This window comes from Pteropus medius, unplaced genomic scaffold (assembly GCF_902729225.1).
Source record: "Pteropus medius unplaced genomic scaffold, Ma_sr-lr_union100, whole genome shotgun sequence".
NCBI classification, from domain to species: domain Eukaryota; kingdom Metazoa; phylum Chordata; class Mammalia; order Chiroptera; family Pteropodidae; genus Pteropus; species Pteropus medius.
In genome coordinates, this window is record NW_024349800.1 from 47,203,960 (window position 1) to 47,226,596 (window position 22,637).

A 22,637-nucleotide genomic window follows, 5' to 3' on the forward strand; every position below is an offset into this window, starting at 1 on the left:
GAGAAGAGAGAATTTTCTAAGGTGACCCAGTGGAAGAGCTAGCACAAGAGAATGGGACTCTCGAATTACAGTAGCCCCAGGCCCAGGTGCCCATCAACTTCTTAGGGTTGTGTAGCCCTCCTGGACTCCATTTCTTAAAGAAACTCTGAGGGTGGGATTCCAGGCCAGAGGGCAGTGGTGAAATTTCTTAAGTGAAAAGATATGAAGCTGTATTGATAGTCTACCAAGAGGAAAAAATCTTGCTGTTCTAGAGGAAAGGGCAGGAGGAGGTGGTGGCAAAGTTCAGATTTTACTAAGTTATAAATACAAGGTTAAACGAGATGAGGCAAGTCATCTAACTGACACCACTAAGAACCTGTATCACTGAGGTCTTTTTAGAAGATCAAACAGAAAAGAGCAAATAATGTTAGTTATTCAATTGCAAGTCTTAAGCACCTACTTTGTGTAGGACATTGTGCTAGGTGCTACAAGGGGTTAGGGAGGTAAAGTGTGGCAGAGAGTGGCAGTTCCAAGAGCTAGTCTGGTGCCTGTGAGTGACAATATTTTTACAGGTACACACATATACACATGTGCATTAAGGAATGGAGTATTTCATAAAGCTCAATTTGGTCTCTTTATTCTGAGATCATGTCATGTCTTTTTAGGCTGTTGTTAATACAACTTTTTCAGTTTTTAATAATATCCTCTCAATAAAATGTTGGCAACCCAATCAGGGTTTTCTTAAGTGTTTTTAAAATTGTATTGGTTGATGAAATCCAAAATCTGGCAACCACATATGTGGTTGAAAGAACACGGACTCTAGAGACAGACAGATGTGGGTTCAAATCAGGATTTAGCTATTATTAACTATGTGGCCTTGGAAAAGCTTCTTAACACTCAGAGTTCAAGTTTCCTACCTATGATACGAAAAGCTGCAGAACAGTGGGGACTTCCTGTGGAAGCACTCACAAATATTCCCCATCTCTTAGACATATTTTGTGTGTTTGCATATGCACACATGTGTACCTACACTGTACAAGATGTTGTGTAGGAAACAGGAGACCTTTAATAGTTTTTGCTCTCAAGGAGCTAAAAATGTTGCTGGTAGAACAGTACACCTCACCAGAAGTCATGGGAGAGACATAAAGTCTAGCATATCTTTCTTTTTCCCCTGAACAGTTTCTTCGGTTTGGTAACAGTGACAGAATTTTCAGATATTGTTTTCCACAGTTCACATTATATTGTTTTTCCATAGCTGGTTTCAGTTTATACTAAGGCTCCCTCAAAACTCATAAAGTTCCCTTTAAAACCTCATAAAATTTCACCTGTGGATGTTTATTACCCACAGGATGTGAGCTATGTCCGTTCGGTTTTGATAGATTTACCATTATTAAACTTGGGGCCCCATTTCCCACCAGTCTTCTGAAGATGGCTGCCTCCCGATTTAGAACAGGGGGTGTGCTCCCTTTTGTGCCCCACTTGAGGAAATAGTTTAGTTCCCCAGGATTGAGCTTGGCTTATGGACAATGATTCTTACTCTCAGACTCCTGAGGACCAGCACTTTGCTCCAGCTCTGGGCAGTGGGTGTCCTCCTTGAAGGTCATCCCAAGTTCATTCCAGTCTCCCCAGGCTCTTCCAAGGTGTCATTCCCATGAATTCATCTACAAGTTTTTGCTGACCTGAACAGGGAGAGGCATTTGAGAGGCAATAAGGGTGTTAAAGATGTTCCTGGTAAATTCGAGGGCAATTCTCAAGTGCATAAAAACAATTCAAAGTAATTCCTTCTTCTGTTGACCCCAGATTCTCTCCCTGGGACATCCACCCATTGGCTCTAGTCTCATATGACAGTCCTATAAATATTTGCAGAAAGACACTTTTTTCCCCCAGGCCAAATGCCAACCTACTCTATTGAATCTGACTTTAAGGATCTGATTTCCAGACTCTTTGCAATCCTGGTTGGTCACATTTGAGGTTCCCATTTGGGTGTGTATTTGAATCACACTGGAGTCAAGAAGAATCTTTAGGGGTAGATCTCAGTCAGCCTGGCTCAAGACCCTTGTTCCCAACGTGAAAAAGGAAACTGGCTGTAGGGAGGCACTTCAGGGGTAGCCAGATAGTGCTCCAAGTTCACAATAAGTTCAAGCCCTGGCCAGTTCAAGGCCAACTCTGGCATATACAACCAGTCAGACTGAGCTCCAGACCGAAGAATCCATTGCAATCTGGGGGTCTAGGCCACAGAGCCAGAATCAAGGACAAGGTAGAGATGCTGACTGGCATCTTGTGGAGGGACGGAGGGGTCACCGCAAACTCCTAAGGCTCATGCCCTAGGGATAAGACTGACTGGTAGGAGGCTCAGGGTAGAAGCTGGAGAAGCAGTCTGAGTTATTTGGGGGATTATTTCATAATGTATATAAATATTGAATTACTATGATATATACCTGAAACTAATCGGATATTGTATGTCAATTATACGCCAACAAAAATAAATAAAATGCTTAGTAAAGGAAAAGTGAACTGGGATAAATGCAACTGTGGATCCAAGGGTCTCACTTATGAAAACCTGAACATTATAATTCCTATTTCAGCTGCTCAGAGGATCTGCGCCACCTCCCCCATCCATGCGTTTTTATTTGGAATGTTTTTGACAGTTGAGGTCAATATAAAAATATTACTATAAACATAAAATAAAAATAGATCCAAAAAAATTTTAAATTTGTTATTTAATTCTAAGCTTCAACAGAATGTGAGGCCAAAGCTGTTGACCTCTCCCTTGTCAGTATTATCAGGATTCCCCTCACTAGAAGGGCAGATGACCAACTCACCCCAACTTAAGCATGTAGGAAACTTCCTGGGTCATATAACGACTAGGTTATATGACCCTAATGGTGCCAAGAATAGCTCCTGCTTTGGGAACCGTTGGACCCAAGGTACCGTCTCTCAGCTCTAATATGATATTCTTCTTAGGCAGATGTTTCCATGTGGTAGCTTCTAGCAGCTTTGGTTCACTTCCTGCTAACAAAGAGCTTATGTTTCCTAAGAATTCTAATAAAAAGCCCTAGAATTGGGTCATGTGCGTATTTCTGGAGCTCAGAGGTAGACATCTAACCATATAAGGTGTGGGGTCTCAGGGGAAAATGAGGGCAGATCCTGGGGAAGCATAGATGGTAGGTGTCCACCACTCTGACCCACTCCAGATTAGCTCTGGATTTGGAGACACCAGGCCCAAGGCGGAGCAATGGGAAGAGCTGGCCGTGGCAATGCGTTGAGGGTGTCTGCCAGCTGAAAGACCTCTTTGTCAAAACTCAGCCCAGCACTTCAGACAATGGTCCAAATAGTGCGGGGCATAAAGGGACAATATCTATCTATATTCCAGGCCCTGTCCTTTAAAGAAAGCCCCAGCCTGGAATGCATCTGCTCTTCTAAAGCCACACTACAATTACTGGGCACTCAGGTAATAGCTCTGGACCCTCTCCACATGAATTGTCATTAAGGTGCTTGGTCCCCATCCTTTCTCAGCTGAGTTGTTGTATATTCAGGATTTTGCTTTTAACTTTGCCCCTTTCCAACATCAGGGGAAATTTTCTGGGATAAAGAAAGAACATTTAAAGCAATCTTGCCTCTCTTCATTTTTCTCTTCTTCTGGAAATAATCAACAAAGCCTCACCATAATTTTAAAATTCAAGGCTTGGCTGGGCTTGGTAAGCCAGGGTTTGACTTGGACTTGAACATCAATGCCAGCACCAAACTCAGCTCAGTCTGGATCCTTGCAGAGTTGTTTATCTTCCCCTGATCTTAATCTCAACACTCTCTTGTGAAGGCTCTTGGAAAAGGGGCCCTCCTCAGAACCCAAGCTTCTTAGAGAGGCAGAGTGACTTCAGCCTCCCTGCCCCCAGGCACTCTGCTTTCTTCCTTTTAGACAAGAATCTTGTCCTTCCCTGCCCTCCCTTTCAACTCTCCCACTCTAGGAGCTGGAAACTTTCCTGACAAAGTAAAGTCATAGGTGACAAATCATATATGGGTCACAGTCCCATATCTTTTCCTCCTCTTGGCTACCCTTAGCCTAGAGAGTCTGGAAAATGTCAAATGATTCAGAAAGTGAGCTGAATGGGTTCTTCATACTTCACATTTGGTGCCAAGGAGCAGAGCAGTGGCTGATGCAAGAACTGGACACAGTAGGAGTTGAGCTTTAAAAAAAAAAAAATTAAAATTAAAAGAACCCAACCGTAGCTAAGTACCCCTACACAAAGCACCTAGGAAAAGTGCTCAGTGGAGACCCATGCATGGCTGTGGATCTTGAGTTGTTGCTGGAAGCCAGGGCAGGGCTCTGTTTGCAAGATATACTCAGTGTTTGCAGGATCCCCATTCTGTGCCTAGGCCTGCTGAAAAAGGCAGCGATGACATCATGCAATTGGGGCAGCCGAGATTGGCCTCAGCAAAATCTTAGGGAATAGACAAACATCACTTATCACATCCGCCAGTGACAAGCATTCATGGAGGGAAGAAAGGCCTTCGTGGGACAGTGACTCGCATCCATATTTTCTTTCAGCATACTCAACAGGCTGTGTGCACTTCTCTGGTGATGGCAGCCTACAGCTGTGGTCTTCACGAGTGTGTAGCCTCCCGTCAATAGAAGGCTCACTGGGTCTCTGCTGACTTCACCTTTCTCCCAGGACCACCTCTTCACACCCCCATCTCACACCACTCCAGTCCACGGATCTTTCCAGGACCCTGCTCCATCCTGCTCCTACCCACTTCCCAACACAGGGGAACTTCTCTGGTCTCTCTGGGGACAAGGGCTAAAGTGGGGTGGTCGGGTGTTCTCATGCTCTTCCTAGTTGATACTGAGCATAAATTCTCTGTCATGTTTTTTCATGGCTGCCCCTTTGATGTCATGAGCATTTTTTTTTTTCAACAAAAACCCTCCTTGCATAAAATTTTTAAAATTGGTTTTCAAAAGTTTTAAATTTAGAAGTGAAAAAATAAACACTGGCTTTCCCCCCTTTGCATTACTGTTTGAACAATCCTAATTATCCTCCAAATGACATAGATGTCTTGAGGAGAATTGAGCCTCAGAAATTGTAGAAAAAAAGCACAAAGATTGATATTTCAATATGTAATTACATTTTGTTCTCATTGGTACTTTGTAGCCAAATAATTTAGCAGCAGAAAACTGACTTCCACAAATAATTTTTCTTTTTCTTAAATAACAATTTTGTTGAGATATTTTTCACATACCATACAATTGGCTCATTTAAAGCTCTTGATTCAATTTTTTAAAAATCATGTTCATAGAGTTGTCATAAATAATCTTTTAATACAAGCAGTGCTTTAGAAGAGAGATTAGACACTGGGGCAATAAGGGTTTTTAAAATTTTATAAAAAGTCTCACTCAAACATACTAAACTGCCCCATGTAAAATCCATCCATCTGTGTTTACGGGTATCAGCACCAGAACTGCTCTACTCTGGATTAGGGGAAAAAGAAATTTATATTCATTAATGAACCCAGCTTACGACATAGATTTTATTATGTAATCTTCATAAAAAGATTCTCCCTGTAGGAAAGAATATTATCCGCATTTTCCAGATGAGGTAACTGAGTTCAAAGTCACCCAGCTGGTAAGTGGCAGAGTTGGAGATTTCGCAATCTATATGAATCTAAAGTCATTCTGTCCACAGCTCTCTTCCTGCCTCAGACTGCTCTGAAGGTAAGAGATGACATGGGAGCTGTTCTGGAAAAGTTTCTGAACTTAGATTCTGAACTTCTCTATATTTCAGGAAACCCCTTAAAGGAAAGCTATGCAATAGGCTTGTGTTCACAAAATATGGTTTTCAAATTACTGATGCATCTGCTATGGCCACAGGTTGACATGCTGGAAGTTTGGTGAAGCCTTTTTGCGTTGGGCCTCCTTAAAAGGAACAGATGACATGGCCTACCTAGTGCCATGGGCTCAGATCATGAGGTCCTGGGCAATGAATGCTTCCAGAATTTTTTTGACAAGCCAGTACCCTAGGCAGAAGGGCAGAACCCTGGAGCATCCTCAATCTGCAGAGAAGAGACACGTTTGCCTGCATGTCGGCCAGTTAGTCCACTGCCCTCAATCTCCCCCTCCTTCCTTGGACTTCGTGGACCCTTTGATGTGTTTTCTTATGCCTTCCTGCCTCCCTCTTTGGATTTATTCTAGTTTCTTTCTGTTCCAATAAAGCCTTCACGGAAAAGATTTAAAAGATTGGTAGTACACAGTGTTAGTAAATAGATGGGAAAACAGTCTCGCCTCTCATTGGTGGGAATTTAAAATGTCACGCCCCATTTGGAGGGCTATTGGCAATATCTGTGAAAAACTCAACCAGGCAAATCCACAGACTCAGCAGTTTCAGTTCATGAAATTAAGACTATGGAAATATTTGCACAATTGTGCAAAGATGTGTGTGCAAGGTTGTTTGTTAGAGCTTTGTCACAGCAGTGAATATTTAGAAACAATCCAAACGCCATCAATAAGGAACTGGTTATGTAAACTGGCCCAGCCATGTAAAACACTATGCAACCATGAAAAACGTAGCACTCTATGTACTTTCATGAAGTTATTCAAGATAAGTTATATATAAGTGATTGAGAACAGTGTGCTTATTATAATAGTTAACATTTACTAGGTATCAGATAATTGTGCTTTTATGCATTGTCTTCTTTAATTCTCAAAACAACGATATGAATATTTATATTATCCTTATTTTCATATAAGGCTTTACGAAAAATTTGCAAATTTTACCCTATTGCCACACATCTAATAAGTAGTCAAGATAAGGACTCTCTCTCACTCAGCCTCTCAGTATAATCACATTTTTTGTTGAAATATGAGGAAATTATATGTATGCATTATTGTCAGCACAAGTGTTGAGTACACAAAGGTTTGCTTGGTGGTCTTTATTTTTCTAGACTCCTCAGGTGTTTACCTTCCTTCTATCCCAAGCAGTTAATCACCCATTCTGGAGTGCTTCCAGAACTACTTGTACAGACTCCAAATACCCCTTACCATCCTCCATGTCAAACATTAGTTTCTATGTTTGTCATTACTATGCTCTGTTCTCACGAGCTGAGTCTGGCTCATTTGGTTTTATAACCCCAATTCCTGGAATAAAGTAGAGAGATGCTCTCAGAACATTTGTTGAAATGCTACAGGGGTTTTATACACACTGAGCCAAGGGTCAGGGAGTCAAGTTTGGGGTCAAAGTGTCAAGACAGATTGTCACTGCTGCTATTCTGGGGCAAAGACCTGCTGGGTGGAACAGGGAGCTACCTTTCAATTGCCTAGCGTTGCCTGGGAAGAGTTCTGAGGCCCAGAAGGAAGATTTCCATTAGCCAAAGCAGATCTGCTGGAAAGCTAGTGGACTTAAAGCTGCAGGAACCCTCAAGGTCCAATACCCAATTTTGCATTTGTAATTTTGTAACCTTTACCTTAGAGAAGAGCCCACCAAATGTCACAAGCTTCAAACTCCCCCAAACTTGGATCTTCCCTATCCAGAACTTCTTCCTTCTCTCTTATAGGCATGACTGCTCCCTCTCCTTTCCTAAGGCAATCCATTCCTTCTTAATTGCCTCTTTAAATGCCAGATTCCTTGGTCCTGGGTGTTCCCCTCATCAGTCACTTTAATCACCATCTTCTGCACCTCAAAGCAATCTTCTCCAGGAAGGGTGTCTGGGGTCTCCGAGGGTGTTCAAATGTTTCACGAAGCCAAAGAAAGAAACATATTTATCATCAGACCTTAAAGGTCAACTGAAATGTCAACTGGCATTGCACCAGGTTACAATTATACCTGTTCAAGTGGGGACATTGAGTGGCTTGTGCTTATCAGAAGCCTGACTGGCAAACGCATTCATCTATTATTAATTAGAACATGGAGAAACAAAGTCATCTTAATGGCTCATTAAATAAAATCATTCGATTGCTTGGAAACCAAATCTTTCAGAAGCAAGTGTTTAGGGAGAGGCGCTTGGAAGCAAAAATATTGGGAATCACTCCTTTAAATCCAGAGGATAAGTCTTCCCAAGAGCAGAGCAGATCCCAGAGCCAGGAAGAGGCAGTTTGAACACATTAAGTTAGATTGAGCAGAAAACGCATCCACTGCTGCCTGTCACTCCCAGACTGGGGCTCCCAGAAGGCTCTCTTGGAGGGAGACTGATGGTTTTTATTGTAAAGGGGTGATCACTGAATGGCTTCTGCAAATATCCCTTCCGCAACCCGGGACTCTGGTCACACAGCCTGACCCTCAAGGTGCCAGGAGCAGCTGTCTTTGTTTGGCATCTGGTTCAAGAGTAGTTCATCTTTTGAAAAATTCCGCATCTTAGCCTATCTCTCAGTCCTACTTTATCTATTCTGAACATGTCAACTGGCCAAAAGAAAAGAGAAAGAGGAGAGGAGCAGAGGAAGAAAAAGTGATCATGAAAACGCAAAGGAGAAAAGTGAAAGGAGGAAAGTAAAAGAGGGAAAAAAGAGTTCGATGATAAAAGGGAAAAGAAAGAATACGACCTGTGACGCCTGAAAAACAGGAAGGCCTGTGAGAGGGCCGTGGCGGTGCAGCAAACCGTATGTCTTAGAAACCCTTAGGAAAGGGAGAAGCGCTTCCCTGCAAATGTAAGATTTCCTCCTCCACCCCAAGACCCACACATCCTGTTGCCTTCCCCGGGCACTCCCAGACCCCACTTCTCCAACACAGGATGGTGGCTTCTTCCACCCGATTCCGGGAGTCCTGAGAGATGACTTAGTCTCCCCGGATCTTGACGGAATTTTGCAAAGCCCAAACAACACATAGCTGAGCAGTTGCTCAACTGATTCCGCAAATACCACCACCTGGGGTGAACACGAGCCAGCTGTTGAACAGCTGCACCACATCGGCACTCAGCGCCAGAGGTGGAGCGGAGCTGTAATTCTGCGAGATAAAGAGGAGCCTCCCTGGACAAGACATGCGCAGTGAATCGTGCGGCAGAGCCCCGCGGAGCATCAGCTCAGCCCTTTGGCCTGGCTTTTCTTTCCACTTTTATTATAAATACACTCATATAAAAAATAAGTACCACTTTATTTTTGTATAACACTTTATAATTTAAGCATTTCTCATGCGTTATCTCATTGGATCCCTTAGCATTTAAAATTGTTTAAAAATTAGCAAAATGTTAAACGTGTTTATAATTTTTTCCATCCAGCTCACATGTTTTCCCACAAACAATGCCTATCACTTTCCTATAAATGCAGCACATGCAAAAAAAAAAAAAAAAAAACCCTTTCACCTTTTTCTGTCTCTTCTAAAGCAGCCTTTCTTCCTCTGGCTAGTTCTCTTGACATCATAATTATAGATATTTGCAATTTTGCTTTCCTGTCTACATCTCCAAGATGGTAACCCTTTGTTCCCGTTTCCGTTTGTCTTCGGAAAAAAAGGTTTGTTCTTTGTACCTGCAACTGCCCCTTCACCTCCTCCTCCTATGTTAGCTTAGCCAACTGTCTTCAAATTCTTTCATGACCAGAGGACAATTAGAGGCACAGAGTCAGGTGCTGCCAAATCACCTTCTCCCTGTCTTCTCTCCCTGCAGTTTTGCTCTTAAATATTGTATTCAATCCAGCTCTTCTCTTACTAGCTGGGCGACCTTGGTGGAAATTTATTTAACCTCTCTGAGCTTAGTTCCCTCAACTGTAAAATCAGGATACTAGTTGAAATGACCTCATAGACCTTTGGTTAAGACTTAAAGAGGTAACGATGCCTGGATACCACCGAGCTTCCTGCCTGGCATGGCATTGGTGCCCATAAAGGTCAGTTCCTAAGCTCCTCATCCCACTTTTACCTCTTTCCCACCAACTCGCAGTGCAGTATCGTGAGAAGAACACTTGACTCTGGAATCACGGGACTTATGTTTAATTCCAGTTTTTGTCTCCTTGGATAGACATTCATTCTAGTCTCGTTTTGCATATGCATAAAATGGGGATAATAAAAATCTTCTGTACTCATCAATCAACATGGTTGTAGGATAAAAAGAAAGGTTTGTAAAAGTGTCTTCTCCACTAAAAGGTGCTCTACCAACACAATTATTAATGAGACAGTCCCAGGATAGTACTTCTTTGTCCTACTTTTTAAAGTTTCTTGTAGCTTAAGGAGCTTTTTAAAAACTTGCAGTTCAGTGCTCGCTTCGGCAGCATATATATTCAAAAATTGCAGTACAATACAAATGTAAAATTTACCCTTTAATTATTTTTAAGTTTACAATTCAGTAGTGTTAAGTACAGTCACATCGTACAACCAATCTTCTGAACTTTTATTTTGCAGTCGCTTGCAACCTTAGGTTGTATAAGAGCAGGGATATTAAATTTTTTTAGATTTAATAACTATCCCCCGAGGATGAGGTCCCTTGAAGCACTTGGTGATGGGTGAGGAGCTGGCTATTTGAGCAGTGAAGAACTTAGGTGATTCTGGAACTGAAAAAGAGAACACGCTGTTCAACCAGGAGCCATTGAGTTTTAAAATAAGTTTGTCTCTCATGCAAGAGTTAATTTGAGGACAAGATGTTCCTTGAAAGATGGCCAATGTGACACTTTGTGAGATTAGGCCCAAGAAACAAGTGTAGAACAATGGATCAGCAGAGCAACAGTGAGACGGACCAACTCCTGAATGTACTTCAGAAAAATTTGACAAGATGGAGTTGGGTCGAGCTGTAGATAATACTAGGGTATTGAATACTAGTTATGCTATGACAGCCACACCAGTCTTAGCTTTAGTGACCTATTTTGATAATTATTCCATTTTGAGTATTTGGGAAATAGAGATTGAATTTTTTTTCCCCCTGGTATTCCTGGTCTTTTTTATAGGTTCTATTTGAAAAATGTCAATTGTTTCTGCACAAAGAGAAAAATCCACGTTCTGAAAATAGTCACAGTGTTGCTACTGACCTTCCCAGGGAAAGAAGAAGAGAGAAGCCAGATGAACTGGAGCAGAGAAGTGAAAACTCACAGGATGAGAAGGCTGCAGAGATTCTGTGTCCATCTTGAGTTTTCCAAACTCCTTCCTTGGACCACTGATTTCCTTCCCAACATTCCTATATCATTTTAAATTAACACCACTTTGCTGCACCCATCAGTCATTTTACCATTTTCCATACTTTGCTATATTTGTAGGAAATTGGTCCTCAGCAGTGCGGTTACATACTCAGGAGCATGGCCCCTGTCATCAGCCTGATGGTGCTGCTTTCTCGAGCAATAATATTTGTTGTGATCATTTGCAGGGCTGTCCCATGAGTGGCCCTTGGGAGACAGACTACATTCTGGTTGTCTCCTTCCCTGTGTGTCACACTCCATCTCTTTCTTTGTTCTCTAAGTTACCTCTAGGTGTTGTCTTTTTTCTTAAACTTCTCGATCTTCACTTATCTCCATGACTCTGTTTGTGGAGATTTTCTTCATTTGTTTTTTGATCTATCCTATTTCTGCTCTCCTTCTTCACCTTTATGGGGGAAAAATGCTCTGCATTATCACTCCTGAGCAAGAGGAAAGCTATTCTGTTAAAGTCTTTGGCTTGGTGCCTCCTTTTGAGCATTTTTTTTTGTGTATTTTTAACATGTTCTACTTTTTCACGACATCTTGAAAAAGGAGCAAGTCTTCTCTCTCCTTAAGTATCCCTTTTATAGTTCTAATTTTTTCCTGTTCCAACAGGAATTTGCATATTCTCTATTTGATCTTCCCAGGTTTCCAAGATTTTGAGAATTTCATTTTGATCAGGAGAGAGAACCTTGGTCATCACCTCACTTTTATGAGCCACGTGACTTTGGGTCGATCGATTAGCTCTGTGCACTTCTGATTTTCCATTTACATATAATGATAAATATACTGTATTAAAAGGCAAAGTGATAGCTAAAACAATTTCTCAGCATTTTTGCTGCTTTAGCATCTGAACTTCTATGATCAGAAGAGAGAATTTCGTTTTGTAATAACATTTATTTCATGCATATCCTGACCTTTTCATTCACCTATTTCTCTCTCACTTTCTTTTAGTAAGTTGATGTCAAATTCAGATAAAAAGTTTGTGTAGCACTTTACAGTTTTCAAATAATTTTCATATGTATTATCTATCTTTGTTCCATTGCTAGCACATGTAACTAATGAGCCTTGAATCCTGTATCCTTAAAAATTGTTATATTGATGTACGATCATGGTATGCTTTCTCTCTCTGCCACTCCACTTTCCCCCATAACATCATATTAGGAACTCAATGCAAAGTTAACATATGTAGCTTTAATGATTCTTTTTAGTGACAGCATAATATTCAACTGTATGGATATACCATAATATATCTAATCATTCTATCAATGAGATAATTAGGTTCTTTTCTCTTTTTTTTTGTTTGCTGTCACAAATAATACTGCAATGAATGTGCATATATATATATATATATATTCATGCAATTATTTCTATAAGATATTTTCCTAGAGGTAGGATTATTGCTTCTAAAATATGCTCACTCTTAGTTTAATAGCAATAAGTCTTACATCTTTGTACCTATGCATTACTTTTTTTTTAACAGTTGGTTCTTTTCCTCTTCCTCATGACAACTGAATTCTTCTCTCTACATTTAAAATACACATTGTCCTAAAATACATGTCCTTCCTTTGATGTAAAAATTCTAATTCTGAAAATCTATATTGTAGAAAAAATTCAGGATGAGTAATTAGCTATCAAGATTTTTAAAATTATGAACATTATTACTAACTACCTATTATGTGCCAAGTATTGCATAAAGTGTTTTAAAGATATTATTTTACTGAATTCTAACAATCGGTTTGGTGTTGATACTACTGTTAAACTGATTCCATAAATGAAGAAACTGAGTCTTAAAGGGATTAATTGTCCCAAAGACATAGTCAATATGCAGAGAATCTGCAGGCTGAAGTTAAATGGTTTGTCACTGGATCACACAGATTTAACCACAAATATACAAGCTCCCTATAGCACAGTATGCAATAAAGAAATGTTGGAAATTACCTAACTATCCAACAATAAAGGAATGGTTAAATGTTTATACAATATATAATATATAACCATTAAAATTATGTTGCCCAAATTTATTCGTTTTTACCTAAATGACAAGATATTCCTGACATGTAGGTAATTTAAAAAGATATATTTCAGAATGCATGACTATGAGCCCACATTGATTTTTTTAAAATGGTGTGTGAACCCAGTTTCTTCTATATGCACTGAAAAATTAGAAGAGTTGAAAATTGTCTTCGGGTTCATAAGATTGAGAATATTTTTTAATACTATCTTTTTGGCTTGTTCATTGTTTTCTGATTTTTCTATAATGATCATATATTACTTTATAAAAAGATTAAAACTAAGGCTTTAAAAAATAATAAAAAGGAGATTCAATTTGCCAAAGAGGTTTTTTTTTTTTTTTGTTACCATATTGCAGGAAGAGTTTTGATATTATTGGAATAGGTTTGAATTTCCAAGAAATTTATTTTACCTATTTCATATTTTAACTTGTATCAGGGACTATCTATACGTTGACATAAAATAACCAAACTTTTCTTTTTTGCTTTTTTTGGAGGGAGCACTCGTGAATATTTATAGGCTTGTTCTTCTACTTTCCCTTTCCTTTTTACTCTTTCACATTCTCTTTCATGTTTAGTCATCTTTCCAACCAGCACCTCTATCTTTTGAAAATCCACATTCCCTTCAGGGCTCTACTTCTACGTTTGATGATGCCGGGCTCTGACACGCCTTTGGCCTATCACCCCTGTCTCCTTACTCTGCAGAGTTTCTTTGGAAACCTCCCCCACTTTTGTTTTCATTTTGTCAGAAGTGAATTTTAACCACTGCACATATTTAAATAGGGTTTTACAGTTTAAAAATGCTTTCCTATGCATAATTTCATTTGATTTTGCCAGTAGGTCTTTACAGGAAGTAAGGAAAACCTTATGAACCCCATTTTACAGGAGAGAAAACTGAGTTTCACCAAGTTTGACTTCATTAAAGTCATACACCTAGCAAGTGGCAATACTGGGATCAAAACCTAGGTCGCCTGACTCCAAATTCAGTATTATTTCTTTCTACCATGTTATACTACCTCTGAATATACTTATCAAAGGCCATCAGACAGATAACAACTATTCCCCAGATCTAAAGACTTATACCTTAATTGGGTAAGCAGATCCTTTCAAAATCCATAATGGGACCCAGGCAGTGCTACCAGTCAAGGTGGCATTGGGTTAATTAGGCCACCCTTGTCCCAGACACAGAGCAGGCACAGAGCTATCCATGGTCCTGAGATCGTTTGCCCTGAGCCCATGCTGATGACCCTTAGGGCTCTTGCCCATCTGACTTGTTCATTACTTGGCCATTATTGCAGCACTTACTCTTTTGAATCTTGATGACTATTCTACCTCACGTTGCCTCTATTTTTCTTCTTGGTTATCATTTCAGCAGGTGTCAGGATCAGCAGTATCTACTGGTCCAAAGTTCCATATACTCTCCATAAAAACTTTTTTCTACGTGATTGCTATCCTTAATTCCAGGAGTAAACCCAGTTCTTGATAAATGATGAATTTCTCTATTCACCTTCAGCCTAGAAAAATAAAAATCAATCTGTATCCAATTTTTCTCTTTAGCTTTCTGCATATTTATGCCATTTGCTCCATGTGTATCTGCTTTCAGCCTTGCTTTATCAATGCTGTGTTAATGTTTTCTTCTCTTTCAAATCTTTTTTTTCCCCCTCTTAAATTTGCCTCATCTCTTCCTTGCTTCTCAGGCTTCATACAATGTTTTACTTTCATTGTCACTTCTTACTTCTGGGATTTTCGTTCCAGCAATAGTTAACCAATTGCTTTTTTAGTTTTGTCTTATCTGGCTTAGTGTTTCCCAAAGAATGGCCCAGAATCTATCTGAATCAAAATCTTCTGTGTCTATCACTAACATTTAGATTTCTGGGCTCCACCTCTGACTGATTCTTTGGCCTGGGGCCCTTCTCTTGGACCTGTAACTCCCTGTCCCCAATAAAGCTCTGGCCAGCAATGAGAAAGTGGATATGAGCTCTACCTTTTCACGACCCCCACACCATCATTTCTATCAGTGACTATTTCAGTTCTGCCACTCTCTGCCCCGCACTGGGCTGTGTTTGGTTTGTGACCACATCACGCTCTCGTATCTATCTCCTCCTCCTCCTCTTTCTTCTTTGTCCTCCTCCTGCTTAACCCCACTTTTTTTTTATCCCTCTTCTTTTCTTGGATAGCCTGCTTGAATTGCTCTGATGTTTCTTACACCTCTAGTATCCAATTTGAATAGTTTCAGTATTGCTACAATATTTCTTCACTCTCATTTTTTAAAATTATATCTGAGGGTCATATATTATCACCTTAGAAGGTACCATTTGCAAGGCAAAGCTAGTTTGGTTCTAATGATAAAGGTGTGAGAGAAGTGAAATGTATATTATAATTTCTTTTTTATAGATCTAGAACCTGAGATCTGGGAAAGTTATATTCAAGGTCAGTGACGGAGGTGAAACACAGTTTGAAGATTTTTATAGAGCAATTCAATTCCACAAATACTTCCTGAGTCTCTACTATCGGCAAAGCACTGAATCAGTCATGAGAGATACAAGCGTGGAGAAAAACTGCCCTCTCTGGCTTTATGAAGCTTGCAGTGGTTATGAGGAAGTTAAGAAATGCCCAAGTAACACAGCACCAGATGCTGTGTGCAGTGCTTCAAGCTGTAAAACATTTACTCATGAAATATGAGGGCGTAGAGGAAGAAGAGAATGCTTGAATGCTTTTAACTAGGAGGTAAGGAGAGATGGCAGAAGGAGGAATTTTGGGGCATGTGGAGGTTGTCGTGGGCATTGAAAACCATGCAGAATTTCCAGTGAGAGTACACTGCATGTTTGGAGAGCCCCTGGGGATTTTAGGTTTGGGAGTTCAGAGATTTGAGAACTTTAGGGAGATCACTTGAGGCCACATCATGTAAGGACTTCAATGTCAAACAAACTGGAGGTGGGGGAAGTCTATAACTCTTATTCGTTAGACTGCGCTGCCTTCACACATGCATGGGATAAACACAGAATACTAAGTATCATTTTACAAATAATAGCACAGATTTAGGCACAGGAAATGAAGAACTTACTGAAATGGAGGATGAGACAAGCACAAGAGTCCCTGAGCAATGTGGTTGCAGATGTTCTGAGAATCAGGTGGGGAATCAACACTCACAGAGTTGCCTCGGAGAGGGCAGCCCTCCATCTCAGAGAGAAGGCTAGAAAGCTGACACATGCTGCCCAGAGCTTGTGTTGGCTTCTTGATGAGTATCTTGAATCTGAAATATAGCATTTAGAGCCTGGATCTTAGGGTCTTATTTGTGTCTTTCACATTGTGATAATAGCAAATAAAAATTTCTGTCAATGTCTCAAGCCACTTGGGCAGTGAAATGAGGGAGTGTGAAGAAAGGTGATGTTTAAGTACAAGGCAAAGAATTGACTTTTCTAAAGCATGTATTAGCAGCATGTGGCTAAAAATAGCCACCTGTTCCAGGTCGGATTCCAAATTGGAAGAGCTCTTCACATACCAGATTCAAAAAGCATCTGTCACGCGGTAGCTATGGCAACAGACATCCCTGAATAACTGTGGAGAGATGTTTTTAGAATGGAACTGGTAAAGGAAGTGGACATGACAGCCTCTGGATAAGGAGGTGAGCCTTTCTGCTCCTCCCCCGAGTCGAAACTTCATCTTTCTCTCCTACTTTCCAGCTTTTCTAATTTTGCAAAGTCACTGGTTGTTGTTTCCTCTGGGGGTAAAAAAAGAAAAAGCTTCTAAAGTTAATGCCTTTTCAATGGGCTGGACCAGGAAAGGAGATGAGGGGTAGGTTCAGACATCCCACCGGCATAAAGAGATGGAATGGGAGGCCCAGCTGCTTGGGTGAGCCTTGGGAACTTCTGGAGAACAAAGTAGCTCAGAATCTAATGTATGCTATGTTGCTTTGCCGTTTGCATATTTCCTTTGTCAAGGATCTCCTTAAGATATATTTGGCCTTTCATAGTGACAGTATTGAATACTGTGGATCTTTTTGTTTCTATTGCTTTTTATTCTTTATAAACTTCTTGAGGGCAAGGAGTCCTCTTTCTAGCTCCCTGCGTAGCACTAGAACACTCCTTCATCTATCAAGGTAGCTTGCATGATACAGCAGCATGAATTCTCTTAGGGCTCAGAATGTCTACCCAAAAGTTGTGTTCAGCCTTCCACCTATCAACTCCCAGAATCCCAAATTCTGACATATGGTTGAAACATGTTAAGTAGGATTCTGTTGTATGGGTCCTCCTTGGAGATAGTTGTAAACTATGAACTAGACCAATCCAAATCACTGTGCACAATAAACACTCTTAACTGTATGAATAAATGTGAATCACTAAAGATGTTAGGGATGACTTTGGTGATGAGGGCAGAAATACAAGGATGAAAAATAACCAGAATGTCATGATTGTGTTCTGCAGGTGTCTGACAGCCTGAATAAGGCAGACATTTGGCCCCTGAAGGGAGAGGATTGAAGTCAGATTACTAGTCAGGTGAGGAGTCAGCCTATATTTTCTGAAGACAAAGTCAGGAGTCCTTGTGACATTCATGAGATCTTCACTAGAAAAAGTCTAAAAATCATGCAGGTTCCTCTAGGAAGAGCTCGTTACAAGCACATACTTCTGGATCCTGGCTATTAAGGTTGCTAAGGGTTTCTTTTCCCTAGTATTCTCCTCATTGTCCTCTTGCCTACCTGATGAAGAATATATTTATCGAGCATCTACACCTATGTGTCCTTCACAGTGCATGAAGCTGTCTGCTCAAGCAGGCATGGGATCATTCATTCATTCACTCATTCCACATAGCCTTCCTTAGTGCTACTGGGTGCTGGGTGCTACATGGTCCTTATCTTCATGGACTTTACTTTTGGATGAGAACAACTTTACATCACAGTTATTGTGTTGGTTGCTCTGATGATAAAGATTATCATCCCAGCTATGGCAAGAGCACTGTACATAACAGCCCAGTGTAGTGCCTAAGTATATTAGGCATATTTTCTTATTTTCTCTATTCTTAATGCTCTGGCATGAGGGGACTTTCTGATCCTGGAGAAACTGGCCCTCCCAGGGCTAGCTAATTCCTAGAGATAGCGAATGACTCCTGTGTAAGTGTGCCTTTCATATGCAACCAATCCAGGCTCCATACCTGCCACCTCCTTCATAGAGCTCTCAGATTGAGCCACTATCCCCTGCCTAATCACTCCAGGGCCTGATACCAGGCAAGTAGGGGCAGTCCCCATACTCTGGAGGCTGCTGAAATAGTTAAACCAGCCAATCCTAAATCGGTATAATCTGCTTACCCTGCCTCAGCCATTCCTTCCCAGAAAAACCTGCAATAAAGGCTCTTGCCCATGCTTTTCCCTCACTCCTTCTGCCCCCTGACCAACCTGGTACTTCCCTGCATAGCCCTACAAGGTGTGGAGTGCCCCCTCCTCTTGAGAACTGTAACAGACTATCTTTTTAGTGGCAATCGTGTCTTAATCTACAGGCCTCATCATACCTGAATAACAATAGACCTTACATTTTAAAACAATAAGAGCTCAAGCTCTAGAGTCAGATCACCTGGATTCAAACTCATCTCTATCATTTACTGGCTGTGAGACATAGCCTCAGTTTTTCATCTCTAAAACAGAAACAGTAATATCTAACTTAAAGGGTTTTAAAGAGGATTGAATGAGTTAATCTATATAAAATATTTAACCTACAGTAACTGCCATATGTGAATGCTAAATAAACATATCTAGATATATTTGAGAAGAAAAAGAATAAGGGGGCCCGTGCCTTTTTGATGTCTACAAACAGAACTCTCTAGAATTTCCAGTCTTCATAGTTATTATTTCATGTGGTCCTTTTAGTTTTGTGAAGGTGAATGGATGGGTGGGGCACCCTCTTTTACAAGCAAGGAAATTGAGACTGAAGGAGTTCTAGCTAGTCAACGGAAAAGGCTGGACTAGGATCCTCTTCTCCTGACTGTTACTTCTTTCCACGAGGCTTTTCTACCCAGAGACCAGATGTGGTATGGATAAGGATTTGGCAGTCAGACCAACCAAACTTAAAATCCAGCTTCTCCACTTCTCAATATGGCATATGAAGGTTGGAGGTCTCTAAGCTTCCATTCTTTTCAACCATTGAAAAAAGGAAATAATTTTTTTGCTCATTATTTAACTGAGACTTTAAAAAAGACATTTAATCAAAGCTGGTTGGGTGTGAGAAAACAAGCTCTCTCATACATTCTAAGCATTCTCATTTTCTTACAATGAAAATCTCAAATTTACAGAAAAAGCTTTATGCACAGGGTTGCTCATCACAATACTATCTAAATACATTTTGGAAGCAAATAACATCCAATAACAGAGAAATCGATAAATAAGTTGTAGTATACCTACACAATGGGTTAACAGAGAGCCATTACAATGATGTTTATGAAGTTTATAACAAAATCTGTGTTTACTGTTAGGTGAATAAATCATGCTTCATCTTCCTCACTGAGGAGTTGAGGGGTTCATTTTCATCCAAATTACACAAAGATTAAAGAGGCAGCTGGGTCAACAAGACTTGCTAGGAAAACAACAGTTCCCCATTCATTCCCATTTCTCCTTCCCAGAGACAACTGTTTTTAACTCCTTTAGCTGATCATTTGGTATTTTATTTCACATATGTAAATAATAAGATTTTAATGTTACTTCTTGATTTGTTAAACTCTGAGAAAAAGACCAGAAAGAGGCTCGGTCTCTCTCTTTTTTCTTTTCTTGATTTCACCTATCAGCCATGCTGAGAGAATTCCTTCCCAAAGGGTCTGCCCCTCAGGAATGAATATTCTCTCCACACTGTATAAAAGGTACAAGAGACAAGCATTCTGTCCTAATGTTTGCAAAATATGCAGTAACATGGGAGGAATATTCCTATTTTAATAGTGAGTGAAAAAGGAAGCCAGTGTGATTTCTATTAGATGCACAAGGCTTTAGGGCCAGGAGAAAAACTACTCTACCTAAGGTTGTTTCTGGATAGTACAATTTTCTTTCTTTTTTCTTATTTTCTGAAATTCTATAAAGATCATTCCTTTCTTTCTGTTGATAAAATCTTTAGTTCTAAAAAGCTGGAAAAACCTATTAGTTCTTAACGATTGTTATAAGGCCATACCCACACGGATCTTAGAACATATTAATCGGGCACCCCAAAATGGCAGTTTTCTTTCCTCTGTTGGCCTTGACCAATCCTGTGGTCTCCACTCCCTGCAGAATGGATGGTGGACACTTGCAGTCAGATCCAGAAGTGGATCATAAGGGCGTTATTGAACTGGTATTGGAATATGACACAGCAGCAGCGGATTAGAATATGGGCTCATATTCTATCTTCCAAGTCCTTTTCTTCTAAACCTTTTCACTCTGTGACACTCTCAAAGTCCCCATTAGCACTCAGGTGATACCAAAATGGGCCAGAGCAGGAAGACACGCACCCAGGAGCTTAAGCGGCCCCAGATGGTGGCTGACAGGTAGGAAGAACCCAGAAAGTAGGACTGCGACTAGGAGACCAACTCAACAGAATTGTTTCTGCTCAGCATTACTATTTGCCAACCCAGAAACGGCCTGTGGGATACCAAGGCCTTGCTTGTAGAGGGATGGGATTAACCTGAATCAGACAGGAAGTGGGTCCACTTCAGAGCAACACCAGAACTGAGAGCCCCCATGGCCAAAGCAAAAATCCTTCTTCTCCAATAGGTTGAAAGCTCTGCCAGGGCAAGGCCTGGGGTTAGCCTTCTCATCCTCATTCCCCCAGCACTCCACACACAGAGGCTCAATATACTTTGGAAGATGGATGGATAAAGAGGTGAACGAATGAATAAGCAAATGATATATGTCTACATGTACGTACATGTTTGTGTGTGTGCATGTGTGTAACAAGGATTTAGGGTATGAGTTTCTGGAATTCTGAGGAACAGGCAGTGGTACTCTGCTAGCTGAAAGTTCCCCTCACGCTTGCTTTTACTTTTCTCCCCAATTCGGGAAATGGCAAAGCCAGTAATAACCCCCAAAACACGAGCACTGTGTGTCACCCTGTGGCAGCACAGAGCCTCATGAAAGACACAAGAGTGGTGCAAGCCTGTCCTCTTTTCCTGGCCCAGCAGAAGTTCCAGGACAGCCCTCCAGGGGCTGGTGCTCTGCAGCCCAGACTGAGTACCGAGACAAAAAAGCTCTGAGGGGAGGATTTAGGGGGCGTATTCACGACACCAAACCTGGAGCTTGGCCTCCGCTCCCCATGGACACTGTTTGTGTATCTTCCTGCTTCCTCCCAAACAGCTCATCCCAGCTGGATCGTAAATAAGAGAACAATATAGTCACATATTTATAGTCTCTGTGAATCACTGGTGACTAATTTTTCCCATTTTGTAACCCCAAATAGTTTTCTCTTTAGACTCCCCATGAGGGCACAATCAAGCCAACCATTTAGATGACAACACAGATTTTTTTATTAAAAGTAAAAATAAAAAAAAAATCCCTTTTTAAACATAGGGCAGAAGGTTTGCAAGTACAAACATGTAACTGAACAATTACTTTTTTTTTTCTTTCTTTAAAAGTGACATTTTTCATCTGTACCCTGCTCAGGGGAGTCAAAGAGCTTTTCCCACTGACTCTTTTTCTTTCTAGTAGGGCTTTCCAAGGCTCTATGGTCCTCTAACACCCAAGGAAGACTGAAATATAAAGAAACTCCCAGGGTGAAAGGTATTTCTCCTATTTTTCCACTGTGTTTTTTGGCCGGGTCTCCTTAGCAAAGAAATGGTCTTCCAGTATTTTGGTTACATATCATTATGTTCCATTTAGTAAACCCAACTTACAAAAGGAGGCAGAGACAGCCAGTTTCCAATGCCCCAGTGCCTCTGACGTGTTCTCATTTACTACTAACAGCTCCCTGTAAAATTTGGCCTCTTGAATTTTGTTTTTCCATGATTAGCATTCTTCAACGTATCCTACCAAAAGGCTCCATCACTCGTGCATATCTCAGATAATTTATTGCATTGCCTCTGAGGAATTTATTTGTGCAGTATGTTTCTAGAAGACTCATTCAACTCCTAAATCAAACAATGGAGGGATGGAGGGCATGAGGGCTGGGGAGGAAGGCCTGGAGAGCAGATTTAGAGGGAGAAAATGTCGGAGGATGTCACTGGATTGGAAAAAACAAGATTTTCTGCTTTTAGCATTTCTAAATTGTTGATCAATTGGTTAAGGTGTTGGGTACTAGAGCGAGTGTTCGGCTTGGAGATGGCTCATGTGTGCATGGAGGTGACAGCCAATGTATACCGAGAAGGCGCGGAGAGCTGAGTGGCGAGGCCCAGGCAGAAGAGGGTGGTGGGAAGGGAGAAGAGTTGGGAAGCCAGTGGGTTTCTGAAAAACAGAGACGATAGGTTCTGAGAAGCCTTGGGCTCCTCTAACCTGGCTGAGGCCAGTTAAGCACAAGGCTGGTACCTTACACCTTCTCCCTAAAGACTCCGCTAGGACTGGCTGCCTCTTCTGAACACCCATTACAATGAATGTGTTTGTAAGCTGCCATCTGTAACAATTGGAGGCGCACAATGTCATT

General features: G+C 40.8%; 1 long non-coding RNA gene across 1 annotated transcript in view; it reads right to left on the minus strand.

Moving 5' to 3' along the window:
- LOC120621807 (uncharacterized) overlaps positions 1-22,637 on the minus strand; it is a 48,019-nt gene that overhangs the window by 7,846 nt on the left and 17,536 nt on the right. The window contains exon 4 of the long non-coding RNA XR_005658302.1: positions 1,517-1,658. This is a non-coding gene — a long non-coding RNA (uncharacterized LOC120621807). The remainder of the gene's footprint in view (positions 1-1,516; positions 1,659-22,637) is intronic.